Below are 27731 nucleotides of genomic sequence, written 5' to 3'. Positions count from 1 at the left end.
GTGCCATGTGTTCTGCAGAGGCTCGCTCTCTCGCACAGGTGGGGGGAATTGCTGCAGATAAAGATGCCCAACGCAGGCAAAAGCCCGGTGCCGAACAACTGCCACCTGCCAAACCAGGGAGCAGCGCTGCGCTTCACTCCCTGACCCCCAGGCACATGCGGGTTGCTACTTATCCCCCCAGGGAGCAGCAACACAGCTGGGTGAGGTCCTGACAACAGGGAAAAGAATAGCAATAATAATAAATTAAAAAAAAAATTAAAATGCTGCCTTCGAAGCCTTTTCGATCAGGAAGGGGTGGATGTACGCAGGAGCGAGGTGGTGCGGATGGGGGCAGCATGCGCCGGGGGCTTGGCGGCTGGGGGGCATCCAGCAGCGACGGGTCCAGCACATCTGGCACCTGTCCCCGCCGCAGAACTGCAGCCAGGATCCAAACCCATCACTCACTTGTACTGATGCCAGCCTCCGGTAACGCTGCTGATAGTGGAATAACTGAGCTCTCGCTGCTAAAAAGGCCTCTTTGAAAGTATTTGAGCATCTTACATAAGATTGCTACAAACCGGTACCAAAAAAGAAAGCAAGTAATTACGCTACTGCCTTGTAAGCTTTGATTCTGTGCTGTTTGGGAACAATCTTGGGATTTTTTGTTAGGCTTACGAGGGTAACGCAGAGAAGAGCAAAGGTTTGGAGGTGGGGTGGTCTAGCTTTCCAGCTCCTATGTAACAGGCAGGTTTCCTTAGAATTTCACAGCCTCACAGGCACAACTAGAGAGAAACGAGACATTTCTGCCCTTTCCTAGCAGCTTACATATTATTCCTTAAAAAATAAAAAATAAAAAAAAGGAAAAGAAAAGAAAACTTTCAGAGAAATGCGGTGCCTTTATTCCCTTGTGTTGTTTAAACCTTTTTTCATGGCACCAGACAATGAGCTTTCTTCGGGAAGTAGAACAGTAGCTTTTCCTTAGATCACAGTAAAGCAGTTACGGCTTCAGTGCCTTGAGAAGGTGGTGGATAAAATAAAAAAAAAAAAAAGGAGAAGAAGAAGAAACCAAAAGAAAGAGAGAATGAATGAGGGAACTTGAATCACTGAAAGAAAGGGAGGGGGGAAAAAAAAAGGAAGAAAAAGGCATCAATTGTAGGTATAATTGCAAAGCACCAGCACACTTCTGGCACCAGGGAAAGAAAGGAATTGTAGATGATTCAGGAGTATGACAAAGAATCCCTTCAACAAGTTGTCTTTCATCACAACTTTGCTGCTGTACAGCTACACTAACAGGGAGAAATTGCATCATGTCAACAGCAAGTTTATAAAGATAAACTGACTCTGAAGACAGTGGAAATACGCTGGCAGTTACTTTGTGTTTTGCTTATCATGCTGCAATAAATTCACCGCGAACAGCATAAACAGGATATTAGAAACAAAAATACACTTGCACCTAAAAGGGTCAGTTCTGTAATATTCTGGGGCGCCGCCCCCGCGTGCATCAACCGCCCGTGGAGGTGGAAAGGTCCGAACCAGCCTCCGCTGCTGAGCGTCCACGTGCGCGGGGAGAGCTCGCAGCCCACCGCCCAGCCCGCCGCTCCGGGCCACCCCGGGACCCCGGCTCCCGCACCGCAATCCCCGACGAGCAAAGCTGAGGGGACTCCAACTGAGGCTCTTGTTTCAAACAGAGCAGCTCCTTCGGCCAGCTCTTAGAAAGCACGAAGGCGTCTGTCTTTGCAGCGAAGACCGAAGTCTCCCAGTACGCCGTGCAGTAACGCTATGAGCTTACGGCTAAAATATTGACCTCGTAGGGGTGACTGAGCGCTGCGTCACGATTTTCGGCCCGAGGACGTGGCAGCAAACCAAGAACTGCCAACAGCTAAAGGGACCTTTCACTGCCCCGTGCGGGAACTGAAAGCACAAGGTTTAAGACCGTACCTGCGGGGACCAGAGAAACCTTTACATAGCACCTGTCCCAGCCAAACAGCAGCTTTGCCCTAGCAAAGCCTAAATGACGAATGAATTAGGAGCTCAGGAATTAAACACCCTTCACTGCCTCTTTCCGATCTTTCGCTAGCCAGGGGGGTTGCGCTATTGTACTGAAGGGCTTCTCCTGCTTCCTTCCTTCGCCCTCCTCCCCGGCCTCACCCCTCCGCTCCATCCCAGAGAACGGCTGCTGGTTTAAATGCAAATAGTGCGCATGCAGGCACAGGATCTTTTTTTAAATGCTGAAAGCTGAGACTTCTAAGTTTATCTCAGAAGGACACTGGAAAGATGAATAGAGAGAAATTATGCAGGGAAAGAGAAAATATTCAAAGAGTGGAATTATGTATGCATAATTGCCTGGCTCCCTGGGGTGCATGGGCGAGTACACCAAGTCACTTTGTGAAATCATTCCCCACAACTCCTGTATCCTAATTATAGTGCTGTAAGTGGGGAGAAGCTAATTTTTAAACAGTCCTGATGGGGTAACTGGAAGAACCACGAGGATGTTGTTAACCCCTTGCCTACCGAGGGCCTTCAAGCAAAGAAGCAAACACAGAAGAAATAAATGAAATGCCAGCGAACCCAACGCACTGTCCTCTGCTTGATTTAAAGGTGTCCAGTATGAGAACCAAGCAAGCACAAGCTTTCAGGGTAGAGGGGAAAAAAAAAGGGCAGACCTGAAGACGTAGGCCAGAATGAAAAAAACACCAGTAAACATGACCTCTGCCCAGGCTCAGAGAAGTCTGGAGTCAGTGTTAAGGTGCTTCTGTGTCCCCCTGCTCTATACAGCATGTTCTCAGCCAAAAGCTTTCTGAATACGCCTGTACAGGAAACACTTCATCCACCCAGAAAATGCCGCCACAGCTGCATGGTACCTCGGCACCTTCCCCCAGTGCAACACGCCTACGTGCCCCGCAGAAAGAGCTCCGTTTGGTGCTCCCTGGAAGCAGCCGGCTGGTTCGCACGGGAAGGACCTGGTTCCAGGGAGGATCTGTTAATACGACGCCTCATCATGCCCACGCAGGTTGTAGACATCGATGCAACAGCGGGCAAGAAAGGTCAAAACTTGGTGTTTTTGATCTATTACCTCTGCGACGCTCGAACCTGACTTCTTTCACAGGAAAAATAAAAGGCGCTAGCAGGACAGCCCTGCCCTCACGCTGCCCTGCGATCTCAGCTAAGGCAGAAATCAGCCACCAGCCGCCTTTCGTTCTCACCACGCTCAACAAGTTTAAGCTAACTAAAAACACTCCTGGAGATCCCTAAACTCAGATATTTTGGCTAAAACTGTCACGAGTATTTTGACCAAATTCCCTTTACATTTCTCAGCCTGGTAATGTTTGTTCTCATTTACTACAAACCCCTTAAAACCTTCCAACTACGCACACTGCAAACGCTACACCATAGCACTGGTTTTCCTTATTGGAATAGATATAGGCATGTAATATTAAAAAGGAAAAAAGATAAAATACTCCATTTACCCATCTTAGGCAGGCAAAGAATTATTTTTCCCTCAGCCATGCCTTGCACAATACCACTAAATGAATGAAAACAGCACTTTGGGCTTCCTCGGCGGGGCTGGGAGGGATGCAGCACACGCGCTGGGCTGCGGCCGTGTCAGCCCACTCCATGAAATACCTGGACTCCAACATCTGTCACCGCGAGAGAGAGTGAAAAGCGAAGGCTTTCGCTCCAGACTGCATTATTTTCAAGCCCCTGGGTAATCGGGTCTTTGTATTTCTACCACGCTCGTTCGGGGAGGGCTTCCTATGGCCGGCCCCCCAGCAGAAGCCACCCATGGAGATGGATCTCCAGCGCGTGCAAAGGTATTCGTCTGGGTAATGGAAGGCAAACACTTGCAGCTCCCCTCTCCGAGAAAAGCCAAAATTTCACAGATATCCATGGGACGTAAGACCAGAAGACCATTTAAGAGGACCTCCTACAATAATAAGCAATTAAATCTTACCCAGTCACCTCTTTGTTGAGGCCAATTATTTGTTCAGAGGAGAATTTCCAGAAAGATGCACTTGACTTCAAGCACTGATCTCAGCACGTGAAGAACTCTCAGCGCTGTCTTACAAGTGATGAACCCTCTGCCAAGCCCATATTAATATCTTACCCTTACATTCCGAAAATTAAATATTCAAGTCAAATTGAATAGTTATTTTTCGGCCAAAGTAATAGACGCAATTTTACTACTTAATCCTCTCACATTGTCTCAAGCTCACTCAAATTACAGCCATTTGAACTATGATCTAAGCTCCCCTGTGCTTAACGAACTAATTAGACCAAGGACAGCCAAACTTCCTGATTTCCTGAATACTAAAATCTTCGTCTGGCCAAGAGCCGCAGGACACACACCACACAGCGTGCAAAGGAGGAGAGGAGTGAAGAGCAGAAGCAGGTCCCAGGAGGGCAACTCGGCCCCAAGGGCATCCCAGTGCTCCCTGCGCTGGCCGTAAGGCAGAGGAAACAACCCTGATGAGTTGAAAAAGAGGAAATCAGTACAGACTGGGAGAGATAATGATTCTCCTACATATTTTCTATATTTCCTTGGAAAGCAACGTTCTGTTCAGTCTGAAGAAAACAAGTCATTTACAGACCCTCATTAGATATGTGAAGGACCAGACCTGCAATGCCATTCTTGGAAGAGAAGAGGTGATGGCGATGGTCAGGAACTCCTTTATGTGGAGCAAGTGACTTGCATCTACCTTTCCCCCTTTCAGAAGATGACCACAAACACCAGAATATTCTGAAGTTGTTGCACTTGGCAAAAGCAAATGTGGACCACAACATCCTCTTTTCTCACTGGACCAAAGACAATTTCAGCGTTCAAGGAAAAATGAGTAAGTTCTAACAGGAAAACCTGACAGAGAGCCTCAAACCGCTGTTATTCAGGACACTTTCCCTAAAAGAGGAGATTCTGGCTTGTAACCTTAGTTTGGGTGATGGTGGGATTCCAGTTCCCTCCTGTTGATGCTGTTTTCGAAAACCTCACCAAGGAGTGCTCAATTTGCCCAAGTTCAGACGACCCCTCAGGCGAGTGGGTTTCAGCTTGTACCTCACATCGTTCCCTGTCACGTCCTCTCCAACAAGGGGAGGATGGCCCAACCACGTAAACTTAGGCAGATTTGGGATGGCATCTAGCTGTGGCACACAGGGTCGGCACTGCAAAATACAGATACACAATACTGCCCGTGCAAATTTACTTCTCTTGTCCTTGGGCAAGAGAGGAACTAACACTCCTGGGATAATAACATTTGAAAACAGATGCAAAGAAGGAGTTTGAGGACGAGAAGTAGGGCTGGGACCACAACATGATGACAGCAGCACCTCACCTCTAGATCAGATCTGGACCAGACCAGTAGTGAACCGGGAATTTCCTGATAGTTATTTGCTGAGCCAGTTTTTGAGCCTGCCATAGACATCAGCAGCACGATAGCCTCCTGCCTGAGAGTACAACAGAAATGACAACACCTAAGAGAAACTGAAATTGCTGTCTGCACTTAAAGGTGGTCCTGTCCGAACAAAAATTTGTAAATAAATTTGCACCACCTGTGTTAAGTTCTCTGGGTGAGCTTCAGGGTCGTCAATATAAGACCCATCAACCACACTAACTTCGTATTATCAGTCAAACGCCGAAAGGTATTCCCAAAGAAGAAACAGGTACAGACATCGATGATATAATCCTAAATCCAGTTTGATCCAGCATCATTGCGTTTGCCATCAGCAGACAATGGGGGAGGAGGGCACAAAGGTCACAAGGGTGAGGACACAGGCTTACTCAGTAAGACTTCATAATGCCAGCTATATCGACTGCCCTTTTACACCATCCCTTCTTGCAGACAAGGGGTTAGAGAAGAGTTTAAGGAGGACGTGCAGGCACAGAAGATATTCCTGCAGGAGCCTGTCCAAACCACTTTCAGTGTAACACAAGAGCAGGCTGGCAAGTGTCAGAAAGACACAGCCACGATACTCCACAGGAGACGCAACGGGTGGTGCAGAGGCAGAGACTGCAGGACCAAGGACCACTGGGCAAGGGCAGGAAGGAGGAACCCTAGAAGACGACTGAATTGAGGCAGATTTCCACAAGGATTTGCAAACTGGCTAAGAGCGTGTCAGGACTGAGGACACACCCGCTCTAGTTGCTTAGCTGGGTCCTTGGCACCTCCTGGAGACCGATCATCACGTTGAACTGGGCCACTCCATGGTGGGGAGGTTCAGAGACGGGTCACCTTGCAAAGCAAGATCCAGCCAAGTCCTACCCCTGAGTCAGTCTCTCAGCCACGCCACAGAACAGGCCCAGATGGACAGAGTGCACGTGTCACTCTTCCACCCTTCGAGCTTCAATGTGGTGTGGATGATCTTATGACAAGATCGATGAATCCTGATATAGCAGCACTCGAGAGAAATGTTGCTTCACAAGAGCCCTTGTGTGAGTATTTGGAGTGGAGAGGAGTTTGGGAGGGACGGATGACGAACGAGAAACAAAGGAACATCACCCGCTGTTGGAAGCACTGTACTACCTTTTCTATAAGCACACCTTTCTTGGGCTGATACTTAAAAACTACTTGCAAAATTATTTCCTATTTCCAAACCTTCTTCCCATACCACTTGCAAAAGCTTTTTTGCATCCACACAGGAAAGAGCTGTGGATGCGTATGATACAAAGAGAGTTCCTACGTAATTTGCTCAAATGTGCTCCTGCAGCCAGGCAGCCGCGGGTAAGAGGCACCCGCAGCAGCTTTCGCACCCACGCCTGCGCAGGTCAGCACACCTCCCTCGGCTCCGTGTAGGTGAGCACTGCGCTCGCCTCCTTCCTGCAAGCTCCAGGTCCGTCGGAGGGATGCACGCCGAAATCCTGGGCATCGCGAACCTCACGCAGCCGCGGAGCTGCCGGTACCCGGGACGTTACAACGGTTAAACACCTCCAAGAAGAACGCAAGGGGCTACGTCTCCGAAATGCCTCCAGTTAGACCACAACCACGTCAACAAAAAACCCCAATCACCCCGATGCCTCTCAACGTACAGCGTGTCAGCACAAGCACCGGAGGCTGACACCTGCGAAGGGTCGGCGGCACGCGCTCGGCGGGGCACAGCACGGAGCAAACCCCAGTCCCCGCAAAGCCAAGAGCTAGCTAGGAGCTGAGGCACACCAGTGCATCGTTTGAGCAGGGCACACAAGCCTGAACACAGATCCATAGACAACAGCTTCTTCAGGGACCCGATTCCCATAACCATGTAGTTTTTAATTTACGCATTGACTTCAGTTAAAACAAACAAACAAACAAAAAAAACCCAACACACAAAAAATAAAGAATCTTCCCCCATCCTTTGGCCGGGTAAAATCACATGAAAGCTCCCAGCTCGGGCTGGCGCGATGGACAATATCACAAAGGGGAGGGAATGTTTATGAAACGTTTTTAAACAATTCAATTTTAAAGCAATTTGTGCGCAGCGGCAGTAGGCAGTCTTGACTGCAGCAAACAGACAGCAGGCTGGATCAATTGCGGGGTGGAGGTGGGTGCAGGAAAGCAGGAGCAGCAGACTGTGGCATTGAGGCTAATAGCTTTGTAGCAATTTATTCAGTGAGAAATACTGCATAGAGCGACATGGGGGTCTGCGTAGAAAGTAGGCAGAGAGTACGGCAATGCCTGGGAGGGAGATGGTCCCCAACTCCACAGCGGCAGAGAGGATCAATACCAAACACTCCAGGAAAAGCAGGAAACTCTTCTTCCCTTACAAAAAAGAAATAAATGACAATTAATGGATCCAATCCGGTTATCTGGGAGGAAAAAAAAAAAAAAGTTGTTGAAGAAATGTCACACAAAAAAAAACCCCAGTGAGATAAAAGCTTCAACGCTGTCACAGCATCGCTCCTGGTACAGTCCTTCCTTACAGTCTGCACCGACAGGGGTTCATGGCCCTGCCTCCTCACCCCGAAACAAAATCCTGTTGCCAGCAATGGGGACGGGCTCTTCATTTTCTGTACCAACGACAAGGGAAACCCTACGGAATAATTTCCAACCCCTTCCCCAGCATGGTCCCACATTACTTTCTCAGCAGCAAAGCTTTACCTGGAGACATGCCACAATGTCCCCTCTCCCTGGTGGCCTTCATCTACGCTTTGGATGAATATTTAAGGGATGGACAGGGAGAGCTAATTTGGGGATAGAACAAAGGGAAATGGCTTTCTGGAACCTTGTTTTGACAAACGAGCAAAAGAATCGCATTTGATCGTTACGCGTGTCCTCTGAGGCAAGCTCAAGAGCTCTGGATCTCCTCGCAGGCAAAATTTGCTCTGAATTGCTCCTGCTGGTGTTTGCAGCCCAAGGATAATGCGATGCTCTTTCCACATCGCACTATCTCCATGCCCAAGCACATATGGTCTGGCTAAATAAGAAGCCTTGGAAAGGCTGTCAACAAGACTAGAGGAAGGTGTACATCTGTGCAGAAACATATGCATGCCCCAGCACTGCACAGCGAGCCACGAAAAGGATGCTCGTGCCCAGAATCCCACCAAAACCTGCCCGGGTCCAGCAGAACTGCGGTGCTGGACCAGCGACGCTGCTGCTGCCACTTTCACAAACCCTTCTCCCTCGCTTCCTTTGTGCTGCATGGCTGAGAACCCATCGTTCTGCTTCCAAGGACCTTCTTGCCAGGGTTTCTAAAGATGATGCTCCCTCTAAACTCGACCAGCACAGGCTTTCACAGCACTGCTGCTCCGGCCTCACTTGTATACCCGCTTATGTGTTTGCTTGGAAGTATGTGCTTTATGTTCATCTATGAAAATCTCCCCCATGGTACTAAAAGCAATGGAATAATCTACTATTTCAACTCGCATCCCTCAGAGAATGCTGCAGTTTAAAAAAAAAAAAAAAAAAGGAAAAAAAACCTGGTTGAATTTGATTAAACCTTTGGAATCTCTCCAATATTTCCAGTTATTCCATCTGTAGAAACACTCTACTGGCACTTGGCACATTTATAGCATTAACTGCCTTCTAAATCAGCAGCAGTTCTGCCTAACAATTTGGCATTTGCACATTGCCTTGTAAATTACCCACCTTACACCTCTGGGTACGAGGACCGTCCCCTCCAAAAAGCCTATTGCTGCCTTGCAGAAATTCTTCAGGAGGAAAATATCTTCTGATGGGCTTGTCTCTTGACAAAAAAAAAGGGGGGGGGGGGGGGGGAATGGCATTCAATGGACACGGTATTAACACTGCGGCTCATGGTGTTACTATGGCAGTAAAATGAAACCCAATGCAACCAGCTGGTTGCTATACTGCTATTAGAGCCTCTTTTCTGTTTTTGACCTTTCTAGAACTCTCCAAAAGGCATTAATCTGTTCAAAATCCATCCAGGATCTAAAGCGCGACGCAAGGTGAAGGCGCTGGCGAAGCGGTCCTCCCGGCGGGCCCTGCGTAGGGAACAATTACGATTCCGCCGGCGAGGATTTGCTTGCGTTTTTGTGCTACCGCGCTGCAAAGTCAGGAACCAGGCGAGGAACGGCTGCAGCTCCAAATCAAGCCACAAAGCAGCAGGAAACCACTCAGCAATATCAGCAGCGATTTGTGCATTTCTTGGTTGAAAACAAAGAGCGGAGAAGGTCGGCATTATTACCTCCCCGCTTCCAAGTCGCCTCTCCTCTTTTGTCTACCCAAATCGTTGGAGGCGAAAAACCTCCCCTTCCCAAACAGCTCCCAGCTCCAAGCTCTTTTGAAAACCATTTCTCCTTATCTTTATCCACACCCAACCCATTCTTCTTGCGTCTCCCCGTTGACAAAGTGTAGGAAAATCACCAAATTAAGTGCCTAGCTTGTGCCCTTCTGCAGAACAGCCTTTGCCCTTGCCTGCACCTCAGATCTTGCTTTCTGCGGCTGAGCTGTGCCCTGGTGAGCTGGTCCTTCCTAGCACGGATTTGGTCTCCAGACTGGAGGGGGGGGGGGGGGGGGAAGGAGGAGGAAGGGCGGGGGGAGAAAGGGAAGAAAAGGACAAGGCAAAAAAAAAAAACCCCAAACCAACCACATTGAGTTAACGCTCTCCCTCCCGCCTTTTGCTTCTAAAATATGACTTATTGATTTTTATATGTATTATGACCCTGCAGCTTTAGAAATCCAGGGTCACCTGAGGACTTTGAGAGGGACACTGTGCCATGCGTCATGACCGCTTGGAATTTGTCAGCAAGACAGGGTTCAGAGCTTTGTGCTTCAAAAGGGCGGGCTGCGACTGTCTGGGCTGAAAAGGAATTTCTTCTTGTTTTGCAGGGGGAGATTCAACACGCGGAGCTGAGCCGCTCCGATCCTGTCCCACAACAAGGAGTAGTGACTCAAACCAGCTTACTCATTACCATTCTTTTGGAATTAGTGACTTAGTTAATGCTCCCCATGCTAACATTTAAAAAATTGTATTTTTTCTGTTCTTTTGTGTTCTACACGCTTCCCTTGCTTGGTGCATTTCTTCTTTTAACTCCAAGGAATAATGATTTCCCTTGGCTGCAGTTAACTGCAAACAGCGACCTGCAGCAGCAAGGAGCCACAATCTTCTTCACCTGCTTTTAGTCAGTTCGTCAAGTGGAGCAGGGTCCCATCCTGTGTCACACCATGTATCGGCAAGGTCCTGCGCCACGTCTACAAGCCCGGCGTCGCGGGTGCCGAGGCATCTATAGTACCCCAGTAAATAGCTTAACCCACCCCTCTGCGAGGGGCTGGCGGGGACCCGGTGTCACTGGGGCACCAAAGGATGCTGCTGCCCCCAGAGCTCGGCAACATGCCTCAGCACCAGGGCGCCCCTCGTGCCTCCAGCCCCGGCCCCGCGCGAGGTGCAGGGGCTCTCGTAACGCACCTGCACCGCTCCAGCGCCGCCCAGCGCGGCGGGGCTGGAGCAGGAGAAAGCACCGTCGCTGTGAGGCTTAGAGAAGGAGAGCTGACCCCTCTCTCCCTCAACGCTCCCACGAACAGGGCTGCAGGCACTGGCCTCCGAGGCCACCGAGAAAACAGACCGGTCTCAACTCCGTGGCCGCTCTGCACTTGATGAAAATGTCTGCTCCCTCACACACCAAGAACAAAATAAGAAAAAAAAAACCAACCCAGCTCTCCCTGCAGCCAGCGATGCATACTAGATGACTGCCTTCTCAACATGAGAGCAAAAGGGCAAATGAATCACATTACACTCCATGAATAAAAACAGAGTCTTAATGCAACAGCGACTTAATGATTACATTTTCAATGCACTAGACAGTTTGGCCTCATTTGCAGAGGTGCTGAGCACCCCCGAGTCCCACTTCAGCTAATGGGGACAGCAGGCACTTGCCACCTCGTGACTCTCCCCCGACCCCTGGACCCACCTAGGAAATTCTCTCACCTGGCGGGGAGGCCTTTCCCTGAGGTTTGTCAAATTAAAAGCTGATAGCAGGGATGAGCCTGGGCCAAAGACCTCAGATCTTGACCTGCTGCACCGGGATCCATCCTCGGGAAGCTGGGATTAGGGTTTGCAGCGCTGTTTGAACTGTGCTTTTGTTTCCCACGTAGTGAAGAGCAACCAAGTCCTGCCCGCGATGGTGCCCGGGCAGCCCCGGCGGGCCGGCAGCAAAGAGCAAGCCCTGCGCCCGCGGGGATGTTTGCCGTCGGCAGCAGGAGGCAACCAGCACGTTCACCTGGCCCGACCCTGCATAAACCCTGCGCACGCGGCAAAGGAGGTGGTGGTAAGAGCCACCTGAAATGAAAAAACCCAGCATTTCCAAACCACCCCCTTTGCGAGGTGCTCACAGAGCAGTTATGGAAAGGCACACAGCGGAGGGACAGCAGAACGAAAGTAAACCCCGCTGTCATTGCCTTAGGGGAAAGGGGCTTCAGCAGCAGACCAAAGCCAGCCAAGCTGCAACACCAGCACACATGCAGATCGTGAATAAACCCTGTTGGGGTGCTAAACATGCCACCTCCCCTTCCTGAGCTTTCTGGGCTCCTTAGAGCATTTGAAACGACTCCCGTTCCCACTCTGTTTCATAAACCTTGCCGTTTCCTTTTAAACACCCTCCTGCACTGGCAGCGTTTCTCAAGGCAAGCCCCAGCGTCCCCGTCCCCGTCACAGCCAACACGCCGGCAGTGCTCTGCACCCTGGCCTTGGCACCATCCTCCTCTGGGGGAAACACACACACACACACACACACACACACACACACACACACACACAAAAGAAAAAAGACCTTCAAGATATTCCAATGTCTGTTTAGAAAATACATCCCAGGACAACCTCTCCAAAACACCACCAGTCCTCTGGCAAACAAAAAGAAGTCAAACGCAAACTATTTATTGCCAAAACCTCTTCCTTCATTGTGAAGTACTGTTTAATTTTATCCCTTAGGCATCTATTATCTCATAGCCCGTATTATTTTTCCAGCTATTACTGCTTAATTTTCCCCGTCCAAAAAGTACGTACAGACAGAAGCCAATTTCCGTCTTGGCATAATTGTTTATGAGAAACAAACAGCTGTTTCACTGGGGTCCTAACAAATAGATGGTGAATCGATGCTTCTCATCTCTTCATTAGCTTCCCGCAAGAAAGCGGCTGCCATCACGTGTCCTCTGCCGCCGAGCATCGTCACCCTCCAGCCGCAGCCGCTGACAAGCGGGGACCCTCGCTGATCGGGGGGACATTGCAGAGTGGGGGAGGAGCCGGGGGGGAACCACCGGGGCCCCTCGTTTACAAACTCAGGCTGCAGTGGAAATAAGGGTTTATCCTGAGTATAAGCATTTCTTTTTTTTCTTTAAATAAAAACACTGAATTTTAATCAGAGCTTAAAATAAAAAGTAAAAACCATGGCTAATGGAATATGCTTATCAAAATGCTCGGACTGCTTCTCTTTCCCCATTTCTGGTAGAATTTGTTCATTTTACTGCTTAGAATCCTAGAATCATTAAGGCTGGAAAAGACGTCTGGGTCTGTCCAACCATCAACCCAACACCCCCCTACATGCTTCCTAAGCCACGTCCCCAAATGGCACGTCTACATGGTTTTTGACGCCCCCCCAGGGCTGGTGACTCCCCCACCTCTCTGGGCAGCCTGTGCCAGGGCCTGACCCCTCTGGCAGGGAAGGCATTTTCCCTCACACCCAACCTAAACCTCCCCTGATGCAGCTTGAGGCCGTTCCCTCTCGTCCTGTCACTGGTGACTTGGGAGCAGAGACCGACCCCCCCCTCACTCCAGCCCCTCTCAGGCAGCTGCAGAGAGCGAGAAGGGCTCCCCTCAGCCCCCTCTTCTCCAGGCTAAACCCCCCCAGCCCCCTCAGCCGCCCCCCAGCACACTTGTGCTCCAGACCCTGCCCCAGCCCCGCTGCCCTTCTCTGGACACACTCCAGCCCCTCAAGGCCCTTCTTGTCCCGAGGGGCCCAAACCTGAGCCCGGCATTTGAGGTGGGGCTGAGCACAGGGCCGAGCACAGGGGTGGTTGGTTTTGGTGGGTTTCCTTACCAGCAGAGCTTCTGTAGGGTCTGAAAGTTTTTTGTAAAACGCTACCTCTGGCCACGTAAGCAACCATAGGACCTTCTCAAGGTACAAAGCCTGTAAACCCTCCTTTTACGGAGACCGTGGCAATGTGATGGCCTGTGCAGCGGCCAGCGCCAGCCGGTGCAGAAGGGAGCGAGCGCACACCCGACAGAGATGGAGGTTTGCACAACAGACCCTAGGAAACACTCTCTGCTTCCCGGACTATAGCGTGGAGCTGACAAAGCATGGCAAGCAAGCAACTACCAAATATGCAAAATTGCAAATATTGTAAAGGCATACAGGAAGGTAGCCAGAGTTACTAGCAAAAGCTGCGAAAGACAAGGTGCGTCTGTGCACGTGAGATGGGCAGAGAGCTGGGTGCCGATTCTGGTCTGCGTTCCTGCGAGTATTTTCCATGCAGAAGTATGTAAATCAGCCTAAATCCAGTTTGGGTTAAACATTTGCTAAACCACTGCTGACATTATTTTCCTTTAACACGCAGCTATTTCGGGTAGCGTTGGGGTACTCGGTGCTTGTGGAGTTTACTTTTCATGTCATAAAGCCCCTGCACGCCCAAGGGCTCACCAAGGAGCGGGCAGAAGGGGATTTGTGATAGCAGAAGGGAAAGGGAAAACATTTCTTTGGGACCATGCAAGACCCTAATTGGGCTCGGCACCTGCGTACGGGCCAGAGCACCTCCCACCACCGACCTCGCCGGCCTCAGCTGGGAGGCATCTGGGGACAGAGGCTACGCTGGACACGGCGAGGGCACCAGGCCTTTTCAGCCCAACTCCTCATGCCAGCCTGCCACGCACAACACGAGGGGCATTTCTTCTGCTCCTCCTTCATTTTAATACTTTATTCATGCTTCCAACAAAAGGCATCGCTAACGTTTTCCTTTCTGTCACCCGTCCCGTCTTTAGATACTCAATTAAAAAAAACCAAAGCTCCAGAAGCAGTTGCAAGCATCAGTGCTCTGCAACGCTCTCGTCTTGTCCAGTGGGTGTTACTGCAGCAAATAGAAATTGCAAGCAGAGGCCGAACGGCAATGAGTCAGGAAGGCAGAAAGGCGTGAAAACAAAATGAATGGAAAGGCAATAAACCCGCAATATTTCACCATCAGTACTGAGTTCCTGAGTAACCTCCATCTATCAGCGTTATCAGTGCCTGGGAGCTCACTGGAGCTGTACTTACAGCACCTCAGCAACACTGGCAGAGAGGAGGCTGTGGCCACGTGGGTGCATCACCGGGCCACGGGCCAAGGCCACCACAAGCCACGGTGAGGGCAACGGATACCAGCCATCTCCAGCCCCTCTGGATCCTCCTCCAGAACAACGAGGAAAACACTCAAGCTTTTACTAGCATCCCACATGAAGCAGAGGAGAAAACTGATGGGGCAACCCCGGGCAGCAAGATGCCCTGGTCCAGAAAAGGGATCGATCCAGGAAAGGGATTGATTGATGGATGCACGTGCTGAAACGCTGTCAGCTCAGGGACCCTGCCTGTGAAGGAGGAAAAAGGCTCACACATCTCAGGTCTGACTCCAGCAGCAAACCAGGTATACTGCTTCAGGAATAGAAACTGTAGAAATGTGTTTAGAGGGGAAAGTTGGTCCCTGTAAGAAGCTGGAGAACAATTCAAAGAATCGAATTAGGAACAGGAGACCCTCTCCCAGTCACCCCAAAACCCACCAGTGCCCCTTCATTCCCCATTCCTCATGAAGGCACAAAGCGTAGCAGGAAATCTTTGGGGTCATAACGGGCAACCCCCCTTTCTCTATATATCAACAAAAAGATCATCGTAACACTACTAGGAACCGGAGGATGGGGATTGCTTTGATCCTTTATTTTCCAGAGCACCAAGTACAGAATACCCTGCTGGTCCACTTTTAGAAACAACTGCTTCTTCTTCACTCCTGTGCAAAACAATCTCGACAGCTGCCTGCAACTCCTGCCCATCGCTGCCCACCCCTCGCACCATCCCCGCCACGGCGGCGGGAGACCCAGCCGTGCTTCCACAGCGCAGAAAGCAGTCGCGTACAGGCTTTGCCTGCAAGTCAGGCTCACGGCATTACAGAGCTGGCACCTCCCCGAAAAACCGGCGCTCTGCGTCCCCCTCGACGACCTACGGCTGGGGCACAGGCTGGGACCCACTGTCCAGGCTGCGAATAAAAATCAGCGCTCTCTCCCCAAAAAGAACCTAATTCCCCATTAGTGTTGCAGAAAACTCAGGCAGCCAGCAAGAAGAAAGCTTTTTAAAGAGATATAAAACCAGGATTTTTGTATTGAAACACATGCCACAGATGGTGTAGCAGACGAGGATTAATTCATGAATCATATTTCTTAAATGATACAATCTCTCTTTTCACTTCCATACTTTCCCTTTTTGACTCAGAAGCAGGGATTTAAGATGCCCTTCCCAGATATGAATTTTGCATGAACAAACATTGCAGGGGTAAAAAAAAAAACCCCAGCAATAAACCAGACAACCCAGATGTTTAAAGCCAAGTTCTCAACTGTAAGCGAATGCATATCCTGTCCATCTACGAAAGAACACGTGTGGAAATGCAATATATGCAGGCACAGATCTGGGACTAGGGTGGGAAAACGCGTTCCCTAACATTTGGAGATTACTAATGCTTCAGCCAGGGTTCTGAATTTCACAAAAGCTGATTTTATATCTCCTCCTATCTTATCCGCCACCCTCGCAGCAGAAGAAAAGCCTTAAGGCAAACATTTCCACCGAGAGGCCCTCCTCGCTCTGCCGTTCGGGTTTGTCGCTCCTCCAGCCCCCATCAATGCTTTCCTTCGGAAAACCCTGGCGCAGGCACCGCCAGGTTGCTCTCCAGGAAAAGCTCGCGGAGCCCACAAAACCAAAGGGATTGCAGAAAGCGACAGCAAGCCAAAACATCCCGCACCACGCAACCCGATCAGCCGTAGCTCGCTACCATAGCCGAGTAATGTTTTAAGTGGAAAAAAGAGAAGGAAATGACAAAAGACCTCTTCAGTAGCAGGAGACGCCAAACTCCCGGCTCCTTCTCAACTGGCAAGCTCTTTCAGACCAGCCAAACCCACGCAAAGCCCAGCCCATGACTCTGCAGAACCACCGCCTGCACCCAGGCGTGAGCGCAGGTCGGGCCAGGGTGAGAAGAAATTGTACCAACATTTGAAACTCCCAGCACGCTGCCCTTCTGGGCCCTTTCTCACCTGCAAAAGGTGCCACTATACCTTTCTTTCATCACCAGATCAGCATTTCAGTCGTTTTTTTCCACTTTGCACATAAAGCAGCTGTGTATATGCTTAACAGCTTCTTTATTCAGCCTTGCACTTACTACTGTAGCTTTACACGTGACGCTTCAAGTTAGAAAAAGGGCAAAAAAAAAATTACTTACCCTTAAATTATTTCAACCTTTCCCTGCTTTGTGTGTGACGTGGGCTTCTCTTTTGGTTACTATTTCCAGATTTGGTCTTTGGGTAGGTGAATGGAAGAGGAGAATGAAAGGAGTTGTATTTGATGATGATGGAGACTGTAAAATAAAGAGAAGCACTTTAGTGCAGAACAGTCCTCTCTATACGTACATATCAGATTAAATTAAATTAAATTAGTGACACCTACATAAATGCTCCCTACTGTTTTTATGCACACATACAAATATCACAACTGTCAAGGAGAATGCAGCTGTCAGTGATACGGCAGGGGGAAAAAAAAAGAGCAATTTCTAAAATGAAAGGGGAAAAAAAAATATCTAGCGTAACAACCAGCATCTGAACAGCAGCGAAGGGGCTTCCACTGGTTTGCAGGAGGGCAGGCAGGCCACGAGGCAGCTGCCCGAAGCGGGCTGCCTGCGGAACCGAAACGGCTCGAGACGGCATGGGAGCACCTGGAAAGGGCTCGAGGAGAGGACAGCGGGGAAGGAGGACGGGTAGCAAAACCGCAGCAACAAAACCCGACACACACTCTTTTGCTTCCCAAAACACCACATCAGCTCAACTGCTTTTGAGACAGCAAAGAAGGAGTGGAGAGTTTCGGGAAACACAATTCACCCAATATACCCTGTAACGACGAAAGGACCCCTAGCACAGGAAGGAATTAATAATTTGGTCGCCGTACCAGCAACTACCCCCTAAAAACCAGATTAATCTCCCACCATCTGCTTTAATAGCAGAATTTGTGCTAAGTGGTTTTCCCCTACGCAGACCCACATATCCATGTAAACACACAAACAAACCATTTGGCTTCCCGCAGTCACGGGGTACGCAGCTGCTCGGAGAAGGGCTCGGTGCCTTTGACACAGCGCCAAGGCTGAATTCCTGCCATCCCATTTACACCTCTCCCCTCGCCGACTCCGTGCCCCGCTCCCGTGCGGACTCTCTAAGGCTGCCGACGCATCAGGTGAAGCGCCTTGGGCTACCTCCCCGCCGCTGGCCTCCCCAAACCACCGTCCGTTCAACATGGCGGGCTGAGATCCTTCAAACGTCATTCCATTGTAAATTATGGGAAAAAAAGAACGAACACAAGCGGAACTGACTTCTCCACTGTTATTTTTCTCACGACAACTCTCCCATCTTCTGTTTCCAGCAGGCATCTCTGGTACAGTGAGCCCCAACCCGAACACTGAATGCGCCCCCAAAAAAAGGCATATTTACAAAATTAGAAGATGCTAGTGGGGAAAAAAAAACCCCACAACCTGAGTCAAGGACTGTTCTTATTCAGTTGGAAAACCACAGAGGTCACTACAGGTAGTGCACAAAAATACACGCTAACATTGAAGAGATATAAACATAATACTAACTCACACTTTTTATAACCAGCTTGGTATTTAACACTTGCCCAGTGGCCTTTGATAAATCTTAGGTGCTTTAACAAAGGAAGGAAGCTATTCATTGCTATTTAGCGCAACGGGGAAAGTAAAGCACAAGAGAATAAAACTGCTCAAGACATCAAGGACCAAGTCAGAAACAAAAAGCCAGGTCTCCTCACCCAGCTCCTCCACCGCCAAACACCCTGCTAGGCTGCTGTATTTAAATAGAAACACTATTGTTAGCCGTAAGCAATGCAGGCTCATTAACATTTATTTTAGTGTTATAAAATATATTTTTAAATACTTAAAGAAATAATCTGGAGGAAGTGCTAAAACTCTGAGCATATTTTCAATACCTCCCAGCTTTCCCAGAGAGATTTCAGACCTCCTGGAAAGACACAGCCTGTCTTAGAGGCTGCGGCGCGGGAGCGCGCAGATACCTCCAACCCACCCAGAAAAGCAGCACATGCAAATTCCCTGCCCTTGCTTCTCCTCCCAGATTGTTCAGTAAGAGGTAAATCTAAAAACGCCGTTGAGCTGAATTACTCATGGACAGCAGAAACCCGAAACTATCATTTCCCACACGTTTTTAATGTGTGGGGGTGTTTATATGTGAATAACACTTGGAAACAGAAGAACCTGATGCCTGTAGAGACACCTCCTCGAGGAGCACGCCAGCAGGAACCCCGGCCAGCACACACAGCTCCTGCTGGAACAACTTCCACGGAGCCCAAGTCAGCGTGCAGGTCCCGGCCAGACAGCACCTGATCCCAAAAGCTAACGGAGGCAAACCATGTTTGCAACTTCTCATTAACCCAGCGGAGCAAGAGCGGGACTGGGGAGGGGAAAGGCAGCCTCTCCCCATGCCCCCGAGGAGCAGGCGGCTCGGGCAGCATCCTTCCCCGATCCTCTAAGCTGCCGGGCTCCGTCGGCTGAGAGGAGCAGCAGTTGGTGGAGGTTTTTCCAGTGGTATCCACAGGTACACCCAGAGGAAAGCTCTGTGCGGGAGGATGCTGAGCCACAGGGGCAGAAGATAGATTCCATACAGAGAACAGAAGCCAGAGGTACGCACCACAATATGGAGCACAGTGCCCTGGTTTTTACCAAACCGGAATGTATCGAGAATACAGAGGATGCATTTTAGCTTCCATGTACACTTTACAAGACAACCCCAGGTTTCCCTGTGACCCAGCCAGCCTTGGGCCACCTCAGACAAAATAAAATGGGAGGAAGTAAGGAGGGAGAAGAGGGAGTTTTCATCTTTCTCGTTGTCAGAAAAGTTATTGCACAGTTAGCGTCTTACAGGCTCCCCGTAATTTCAGAGCAGTCTTTAATCAGTGTTTTGGTGGGGGAAAGGAAGAACCCAAGACGATTTCTGCAGTTTCAGAGCGGGTTCAGCGCACACCGCCGCAGCTTGCCATCCCGCGCCTTCCCCAGGACCGACCCACCACCCCGCCGTGGCACCCCAGGCACGGGGTGGCGGCCGCGGCACCTCGCGACGGAGCCGGAGGAGCCGATGCTCCAATGTTTAAAGCCACTCATCTTTTCCCTGGCGCGGAGACAGAGGGACGTGCTCTGGAGCTCAGCCACGGTGGTCCCTGGCACTGTGCAGATGGCAGTGGTTTGGTTACCCGGTGCTAAACGCAATCTGCACAAGCTACAGCATACACCAAGTTCAAAGTCAAAATGAACATTTGTTCTACAACAAAACACATTGCAAATGATCCTTAACAAATTTTAACTGTTGGTACAGTCAGATAAGAGCACAGTAGCATATATCATACCCTGTTGTTATTGCAAGCTCTGTGCTGCTAAACATATGAGTGGCAATGCAGAGAGATCTATATTTTGTATTTCAGTATAAATTATAGAGCAGCATAATAGACCTGAAGTGGCAGCTCCGCTCTTTCCTGCATCGCTTGCTTCACGTTTTTAAGACCATTAAATTTCTTCCCATTTAGTTGCTTTATTTTGGTTCCTTGCTGCATAAAATTGTTCCACGTTCACCGAGCGGCAAAGCCGAATAAATAATCACAAAACTTCCCTGCAAGAACTCCGAGAGCTGTTATGTAAAGCAGAGAGGGTATCAGCAGATAGAGACAACTCGGAGGCAACCTGAGGTTTGGTATTCTGTGTCAGCTTGACACACAGGGGAAATAACCCTTTAATCCAGTGCAGTGTATTTCATTTACTGTAGTGTTATCCAGTTCGAAGATGTTATGAAAGGAATCCCCGGAGAGACTTAAGACTTCAAAACCAGCCTGAGTTTGAACTTAATTCCACCATTGCAAAGGGCTGTAGCCGTGGAAGATGACCTTTTCCATACCTTGCATGCCAGGAGCCATTCTGCCTCATAATGTCATGCCAAATTAGAATATTCTCTTTTTGTTTTACTCAGGATTTTGTTGTGTCTTTTCTTTTTAATTAAAAGCATCTGTCACTATTAATGAAAAAAAAAATATCAATAACAGAAGCAGATTAAAAATGGCGACGTCAAGAGAGACGGGGAGAGCCAAAAAGCCGGGCAGTTAACAGAGGGCTTTGGCCATCATCACCAGGGCCCAGGGCAGAACTGAACGAGCATCGGTGCCCCCTCCTTGCTGCTCGGCGCCCAGCCAAAACAACGGGATGCTCTTGCCTCACCGCCACGCCGGCCTCCCCCAGATGCACCCCCAAACCCCACGGGCAGCGGGAGCTTGGGTGGTCTCTCTCCTCTTCTCAGATAGGAAAGGAGAGGGGAAGAACACCTTTAAAGTGCAGCTCTCAAAGTTGCTCAGGTCTTGCCAAGGTTATCCTGGAGACAAGTTCAGATATATTTAGAAAAAAGCCCATAAATCCACGTTAGTGAATGAGAAGCTGGTGGAACTCCCTGCGACGGCAGGGATGAAGGCATGCGGTCCCATCTTCAACCAGCTGCAGGAGCTTCGCTGACCAGCGGGAATTTTTACGCAATCCTGCGGGAAGCTGATTGAACAAGTTATGGAAATCTCAGTTAAGGTTGTTCTCAAGTGTTAATCCCATCCACAGACTTCGCTGTTTTGAGGTGAACTGTAAAAAGCCAGTCTCTACTCGCTGCATCGTACAACTGGGATTGTGAACTTAATTAAATGTAAATTTTTGTTTTCCAAAATACGGTTCCTCCCCAAAATACTAACTTAATTACAAAATGTCTTCGTAATGTGAAATTATTTAGCCTGTTAAAGCAGTACAAGCAGATTTATTGTATCATTAATAGTTAGAAATGTTCAGTCAGCACAGTTGAAAAAAAGTGTAAACGAAATATGTCAAGGATACATTGCTTTCCACTCTCACTATTTTTTAAATGTCTTATTTCATGGTAGATAAGTGAAAAATCTTTTTACCTGACTTAGTGAGAGGCTCATTTACTCATGCAAATTTAAAACCAAGTGTCATAATACAATGAAATTATAAAAACATATCAAAAAGAAGTTAGCGAGTCACTAAATTTAGCTCCTAATGGAGTTCAACCTGTCTTACACAGTTGTATGTTAATGGGAAGAGCTACAGTGCTCTGTAAACATCAGAGTGCAGCTTAGAAACCATCACACGTGCACAGGGTTTCTGGAGGAAGCCCTTCAGGTTTACAGCCTTCCACGCCTTGATCTAAGGGAACCTCGAATTTTGATGCCAGCCAAGGTTATGAGTACCCCTAGCATAAAATAGATTAAAATGCATCGTGATGATCTCTGTGCAAGCGCTGGGCTCCGTGGAGCCGCTTTGCGAACTCCGGTACCGGTGCAGAGCTGGGACGATTTGCAGGCTAGATACACGCACAGGGATTTTCTAAATTTGTACAAAATATTACGGCTGACATGGTGAAGTGCTGACTTTGTGGTCTGGAAGATCCTCAGCAACGTAAGGGCTTGGCTCTGAACCTGGGTAGATCCAAGTAACAACGGAGAACTGGTGCCTCTGAAATAACAGCAACAAACCGCATGCTGAGGCAGGAGCAGGATCCCGTGTTACAACTTGCTTTTTTTTACTTGCTCATCGTCCGAGGACGGCACTGACACGGGGTCTTCATTCTTAGAAACAGCCTCTCACTCCAGGATAAGCCAAGAAGACGAAAGGGTTACAAGAGAAGGAAAAGGAAGGGCCAAGGTTAAGAGACGACCAGTCCATCTGGTAGACCTCCAGTATTCCTCAAAACCAAAGCACCAATTAGGCAAAGATGCCTCTACAGAGAAATCAGCTGAAGATACAGGGAGGCATTTCCCTCAAGATGATAATGTCCATGCCCCTGCCCACCAGAGCGGGCTCAGGTTTGGGGCCCAGCCATGGGACCCCCCCAGCTCAGCGATGCAGCAGAAACCGCAGGCGGGTGGGGAGCAGAAGCGCCCCGCAACGCTGCCGCCCGCTCGCCCGCAGCCGCAGCGTGCCCTTGGGGCACGTCGCCCCGCGAAAAGAAGAAACAAAGGCTCCCGACCTGGCAGAAAATCATGAAAATAAGGCGCTGTAACGAGAAGAGGTAAGGCAACTAACGGAGAAAAACATCAAATTGTATTAAGGGCTGTGTTAAAGGTTTACAACACCGTCTCCGGACGAGTCCGCTGATATTCCCGAACCCTTACCGATCCACGGGTCAAAGCAGAAACAAAAAATATCAGTTTTAGAAAACACCACATGTTGTGATACAAAAAAAACCCACCCTGTCCCTATGCACAGGTAAACAGACCTTTCCACATGAGAAAAAAGATCTGCCGCAGAGCTGCACTGTAACCACAAAATCACTAACCTGTCCCCGTCCGGTAAAATGTAAAGGCTCATACAAGGAATCGGGGAGATGTCCTACATAAATGCCTTATTTAATTTGTGAAATTTTGCGCCCTTCTTGGAGGCGTGTGACATGGCACTTTTAGCACACTTCTCAATTTTTATTTTTATCCTGAGTTAGATATGAATCAGGATTTGCAAAAGACAAAACAACGCACTGTAATCATCCAGCATGCCAATTAAATTAAAAGATACCCTGGAAATTAAAATTAAATGCCATATCTGTGAAAAGAAACAGACAGCTTCCTCAGAAACAACAAAAAAGCCCGTATTAAAGCAACATGACTGTGGCAGCCCAAAACCGTAGCCGAAGCAGTTATATAACTTACTATCATCCTTCACATCTGCATACTGTAGATCTTCATCAAATCGTGTTTTTGCACATTTATCATCAAGATTTATTGAAGTTGATTCCATAAATTTCATTTAGTTGTTCACTGCTGCTATTTGTTTCCAAGGCAACAAATGCACTTTGCCCAAGCTGCACAGTAAATCATGATTGTTTGGAATTTGGGGGTCCCTGCCCCTCATGCCGCACAACGGCGTCACCTCCCAGTGCAAACAACAGCACCGCCTCGGCGGCGGCAATAATTAGCAACAGATTTGGTGGGCATTTACAGGAAAAAAGAAAAAAAACCAACAAAATAATCCTTGCTAAGGAAGAAAAATGCAAAACTAAGCAGGCAGACAGTGGGCTGCTGGCAGGCAGATAGGATTCATGCAAAGCCCCCTCTCCTATCTCATTTACACCTAGGATAGCTGGAGGTTGAGAAATCCATTCGCGGGTTCAGGAGGAGCGGAAGGCTCTTTCTGCGAAAAATAATGATAAGAAAGTCATCTTCTCATTGTAGTCGTTGCGAAAGGGAAAACTACAATAGCGAGGGAAAGAGGAACGCGGAGGATTTACAAACATTGCACACGCGCCGGAATCTCCCCCGTGGGCAGCATCCGATGGCTCTGCCTCTGCGGGCACGGGGAGCAAGAGCCCGAGGCACAGCAAACTTGCAGGCGACTTGGGAAGTTCAGCTCAGGATAGGAAAAACTCTCAGTATAAACTGTGCTAGCGTAGCGTCATTTCAGTCTTCAGAAGCTGAACTGCAGGAGGTGGACGAGCCCGGCGCTAACTCGGGTCAGGTGCTGTCGCCCAATTTCATGCTATTCAAAGCTGTCCCATCCACGCCACCACGTCAGCGCCGAAAACGCGCCGGAGCCACCCGAACGCCGCAGACCTGCAGCACGAGCCGCAGCAGTGACCCACCACGGCCGACACAGGATCGCCAGGACACCTTTTACACAAAGGGTAGGAAGAGAAGAGACCACCACTGCAGGAAGAGAAAAATCAAACGCAAGAGACTGAGCTCAAACACGCTCTGCGCTCCCGGAGACTCCTCCGGGGAAAAGCCTCGCGCAAAAAGCCATTACTTCAGCATTTCTAAAAACAAAACCAATCTCGTACACGATGCTGATATTTTAATGGGACACGACGTTTTTTGAAAGACAATGCAGTTATTTTTGTTTGTCTGTCATAAGCAAATATCCATGACTGCAAAACCGCTGTATAAGAAGTAGCTGACAAACTCGGCGCTCTGATGCCAGCCAGTATAGACCAAACTGGAAACTTTATGTTATGAATCAGGGAAATCCACATTCCAGCTTCCAAACCCAGTCACAGGAGTGCCATGTAACTGCAGCGACTGCTGAGGAGCCAGCCCTGATTCATCCAGTGCACGGGAAGCTGCAACCCCGTCCCTTTTCCCCTTTATTTAAAAAAAAAATCGCCCTCAAACCCTCTCTGCTGGATCCCTCGGATTCATACATTATTCCCAGAGTGATCAACCAAGACAGAACCCCTGATGACAAAAGCCACTAGTTTTGCTGCTTTCAGCCTCAGAAATGTTAAAAGATTGTTTGCTTTGTAAGTGCAAGTCCACATTTAAGAGGAATAAAGAATATGCTGTAGCAGGCTGGATCAATGATGCAGCCAGCCAAGCACGCGATCTCCAGCAGGGTGGCTGGGTCCAGCACTCCTGGAAACAATAAAATAACCTTACACTGGTCCTGGTCCATGGCACGATGTAGGAAATGGGGAAAAAAACTTACTCCTGACCCTTGGTGCAACGAGCTACCTCCTTCAGCTATATGAACTGATTGTTCTTATTAACGCTATTATTACCGGGCATAAAAATATTCATCCCCTTCTTCCCTTCATTGCAACGACTGGCATCCGAGATGCGAACCCGGCTTTCAGAGCCGTGACGCTGGTACGAGGGAAGCAGGACAGATCCAGTGAAAGAGCCTCACCTCCAGCGCAGTCGCAGGCAAGAGCAGCCCTCTCGCTGTGACATTACAACGACGGAGCACGGCGGCAGTGTGCCGGGCACCAGCGACGGCCCAGGCAGCGCCCAGGGCTGGGATGCTACCTGGGGTTAACACCAGCTGCTAAACACAACTTCATTCCACTGATAGCAGCAAAGGAAATCCACCCTGTGAACACTATCGTCTCTTCTAACAAGAGACAAAGGTACCACCGCGTTGTTCGTCAGGCACCGAAGTGACGGGGTGCATTAACTACCCCCATCAGAGGAGCGCTCTGGTGCTTCAGCCTCACCCCTTCACTCGTGGCTGTGGTTGCCACTGTTTACGTGAGTGTGAAAAATAACACGTTCCAATGGCAGCTTCTCGTTTTATGCTACAATAAATGAAAAGCAACGCAGAGGTCGCAGTCCACGAATGGCCCTCTTCTTTCAGGAACGGCGCTGGAAACGTCCTGCACTCGGGCGACGGCTGGAGAACATCCCCGCGCCGCTGAAAACATCTAATATAGGAATATTCTCCAGCCGACAGCACAAAAGCCTGGGGAGGGTATAAATAGCCTTTGAGAAGGGAGTATAAATAGCTATAGGTGACATTTGTATGCTATAAAAATCCTCGATTTTTGGCCCAGCTTTGCAAACACGAGTTTCTTTTCCCAGTGCTTTGCTCATGCTTTGGAGACCAGCTTCCCCTTCCCTTCCAGCCGGCACATCGGGGAGAGGGCAGGGACTCCTCCGAATCCCCTATCACACCCTCAGAAGAATGGCAGGCGAGTGAATGTCCCTTGCCAGGTGTTTACAAGAGATCCTATCAAGGCTGATGGAACCAAAAATTGGATATGTTAGGCTAGATCCTTCGGGGGGTTACGGGCACGGGGTGGCTAGGGGCTGGAGGGGGGTTGCGATTTAATACGTCTTCCTTAGACATAAAAAACAAGCAACTACACGCATGCACACGGGCGCACGCGCATCTCTCTCTCCAAAATAAATACTATCTGCCCTCTGAAATAAGAATAGCGAGCTGCCAGCCTCCGAGCTGGGTGAAAACACATCGAGGAGCGCAGCCGGTGCATGTGCATGTGACACAGGCATCTGCATATCACGCCACCCCTCTGCCTCCCTCCCTCCCTCCCGCTCGCCGGGTCCATTCTTACCAACCAGCAGAGGATAAAAATGCTCTTAAAAAGACCTAATTTTCCTCCCCGGCTATTTGTCGGCAGTGCAGCCCACGGGTTCGCGCAGCCAAAGGAGCGCTCCCCACTCAGAGAGGGGATTTCACACAGCGGCAGTCTCGGCTCGGCAAGGCTGTCCCCTCTCCTCTGCCGCAGTATCAGCATCCCCAAAGATGCTCCAGCCCAGCCCCATCACTCCGCATGTCCCCCTCGGTTTTCCCCAGGCGAGGCAGCGCCCTGGCACATCCGTCCAGCCACAATCTCGCCTCGTATCCCTCTAAAAATCTTTAACAAGGGCAGAGGGAGGCCAGGGAGGGAGCGACCCCCTCCCGCGCCGCCTCCCCCAGCGCGCTGGGAAGCGGGGCTGCAGAACAAGGCTTGGCGATGAGCGCTGGCAAAGCTCGCTTACCACCCGGTGAGCAGCTCCCCGTGGCGTGCAGGTGGCTCCTTTGATTTCTGATTATTTGTCAGCCTTGCTTCTGGCTGGCAGCGTGCCTAGGCCAAACTTTGCAGCGAGCGGGTCACCCCACCAAACAGCCTCTCCAAATGGTCTTTCGGAGCTCGTGCACCCACGGGAAGGGAACGTATAGCCCACGCCTGCAGGCGTGGCTGCGCCCCGGATTGCCCTGCGGTGGATGGGACCCGCAGTCCCAACCACCTTTCCAGCAAGGGATCCTCACCAGCATTTACTGAATGATGCCTGGGCAAAAACCTCGCAGGGCAAGGGGAGCGCATGGGAGCTTCAGACTGGAGCTATTAGAAAAATTCCTGTTGAAAAAAAACCTGTGTTGAAAAACAGTTAATTCATCAAGGCCAAAATGTTGTGTGGGAATGTGCCAGTTTTAGCAGAAATCTCACCAGCGATTGTCTTGTAAACCCAAGACACGCAGAGCAGCTCAGAGCACCATCTCCCAGCCAGGGAGACCTGGCTCCGAGTCCTTGCTGTGTCCAGCTCCAGACAAGCATCATCTCCCGCAGCCCTCCGGGGGTGCAGCACATGGAGCAAACCCATCCAAGGGGGAAAAAAGGCACCACAGGTGTGGGGAGAGGCCACTACAGAGCAACAAAGCACCATGCCAAATCTGCACCTCCGCCGGCCGGGAGGAGCAGCTACCCCAGTCCCACACTCTCCAATAGGGAAAGCAGGAGAGCACAAGACTCCCCCAGGGAACGGCGGCATCCTCCAGCTTACTGTACGGGCAGCT

General features: G+C 49.6%; 1 protein-coding gene across 2 annotated transcripts in view; it reads right to left on the bottom strand.

The window, feature by feature from the left end:
- The window catches only part of NEXMIF (neurite extension and migration factor), a 175051-nt gene that overhangs the window by 41720 nt on the left and 105600 nt on the right, over window positions 1–27731 (bottom strand). For both annotated transcript variants that reach the window (XM_075106264.1, XM_075106265.1), the window contains one exon: window positions 16839–16973. The gene's annotated coding sequence lies outside the window, so the exon portion shown is untranslated. The remainder of the gene's footprint in view (window positions 1–16838; window positions 16974–27731) is intronic.

Source organism: Phalacrocorax aristotelis, chromosome 11, assembly GCF_949628215.1.
Source record: "Phalacrocorax aristotelis chromosome 11, bGulAri2.1, whole genome shotgun sequence".
Lineage (NCBI taxonomy): Eukaryota > Metazoa > Chordata > Aves > Suliformes > Phalacrocoracidae > Phalacrocorax > Phalacrocorax aristotelis.
This window is presented reverse-complemented; position numbering and strand designations above follow the sequence as displayed.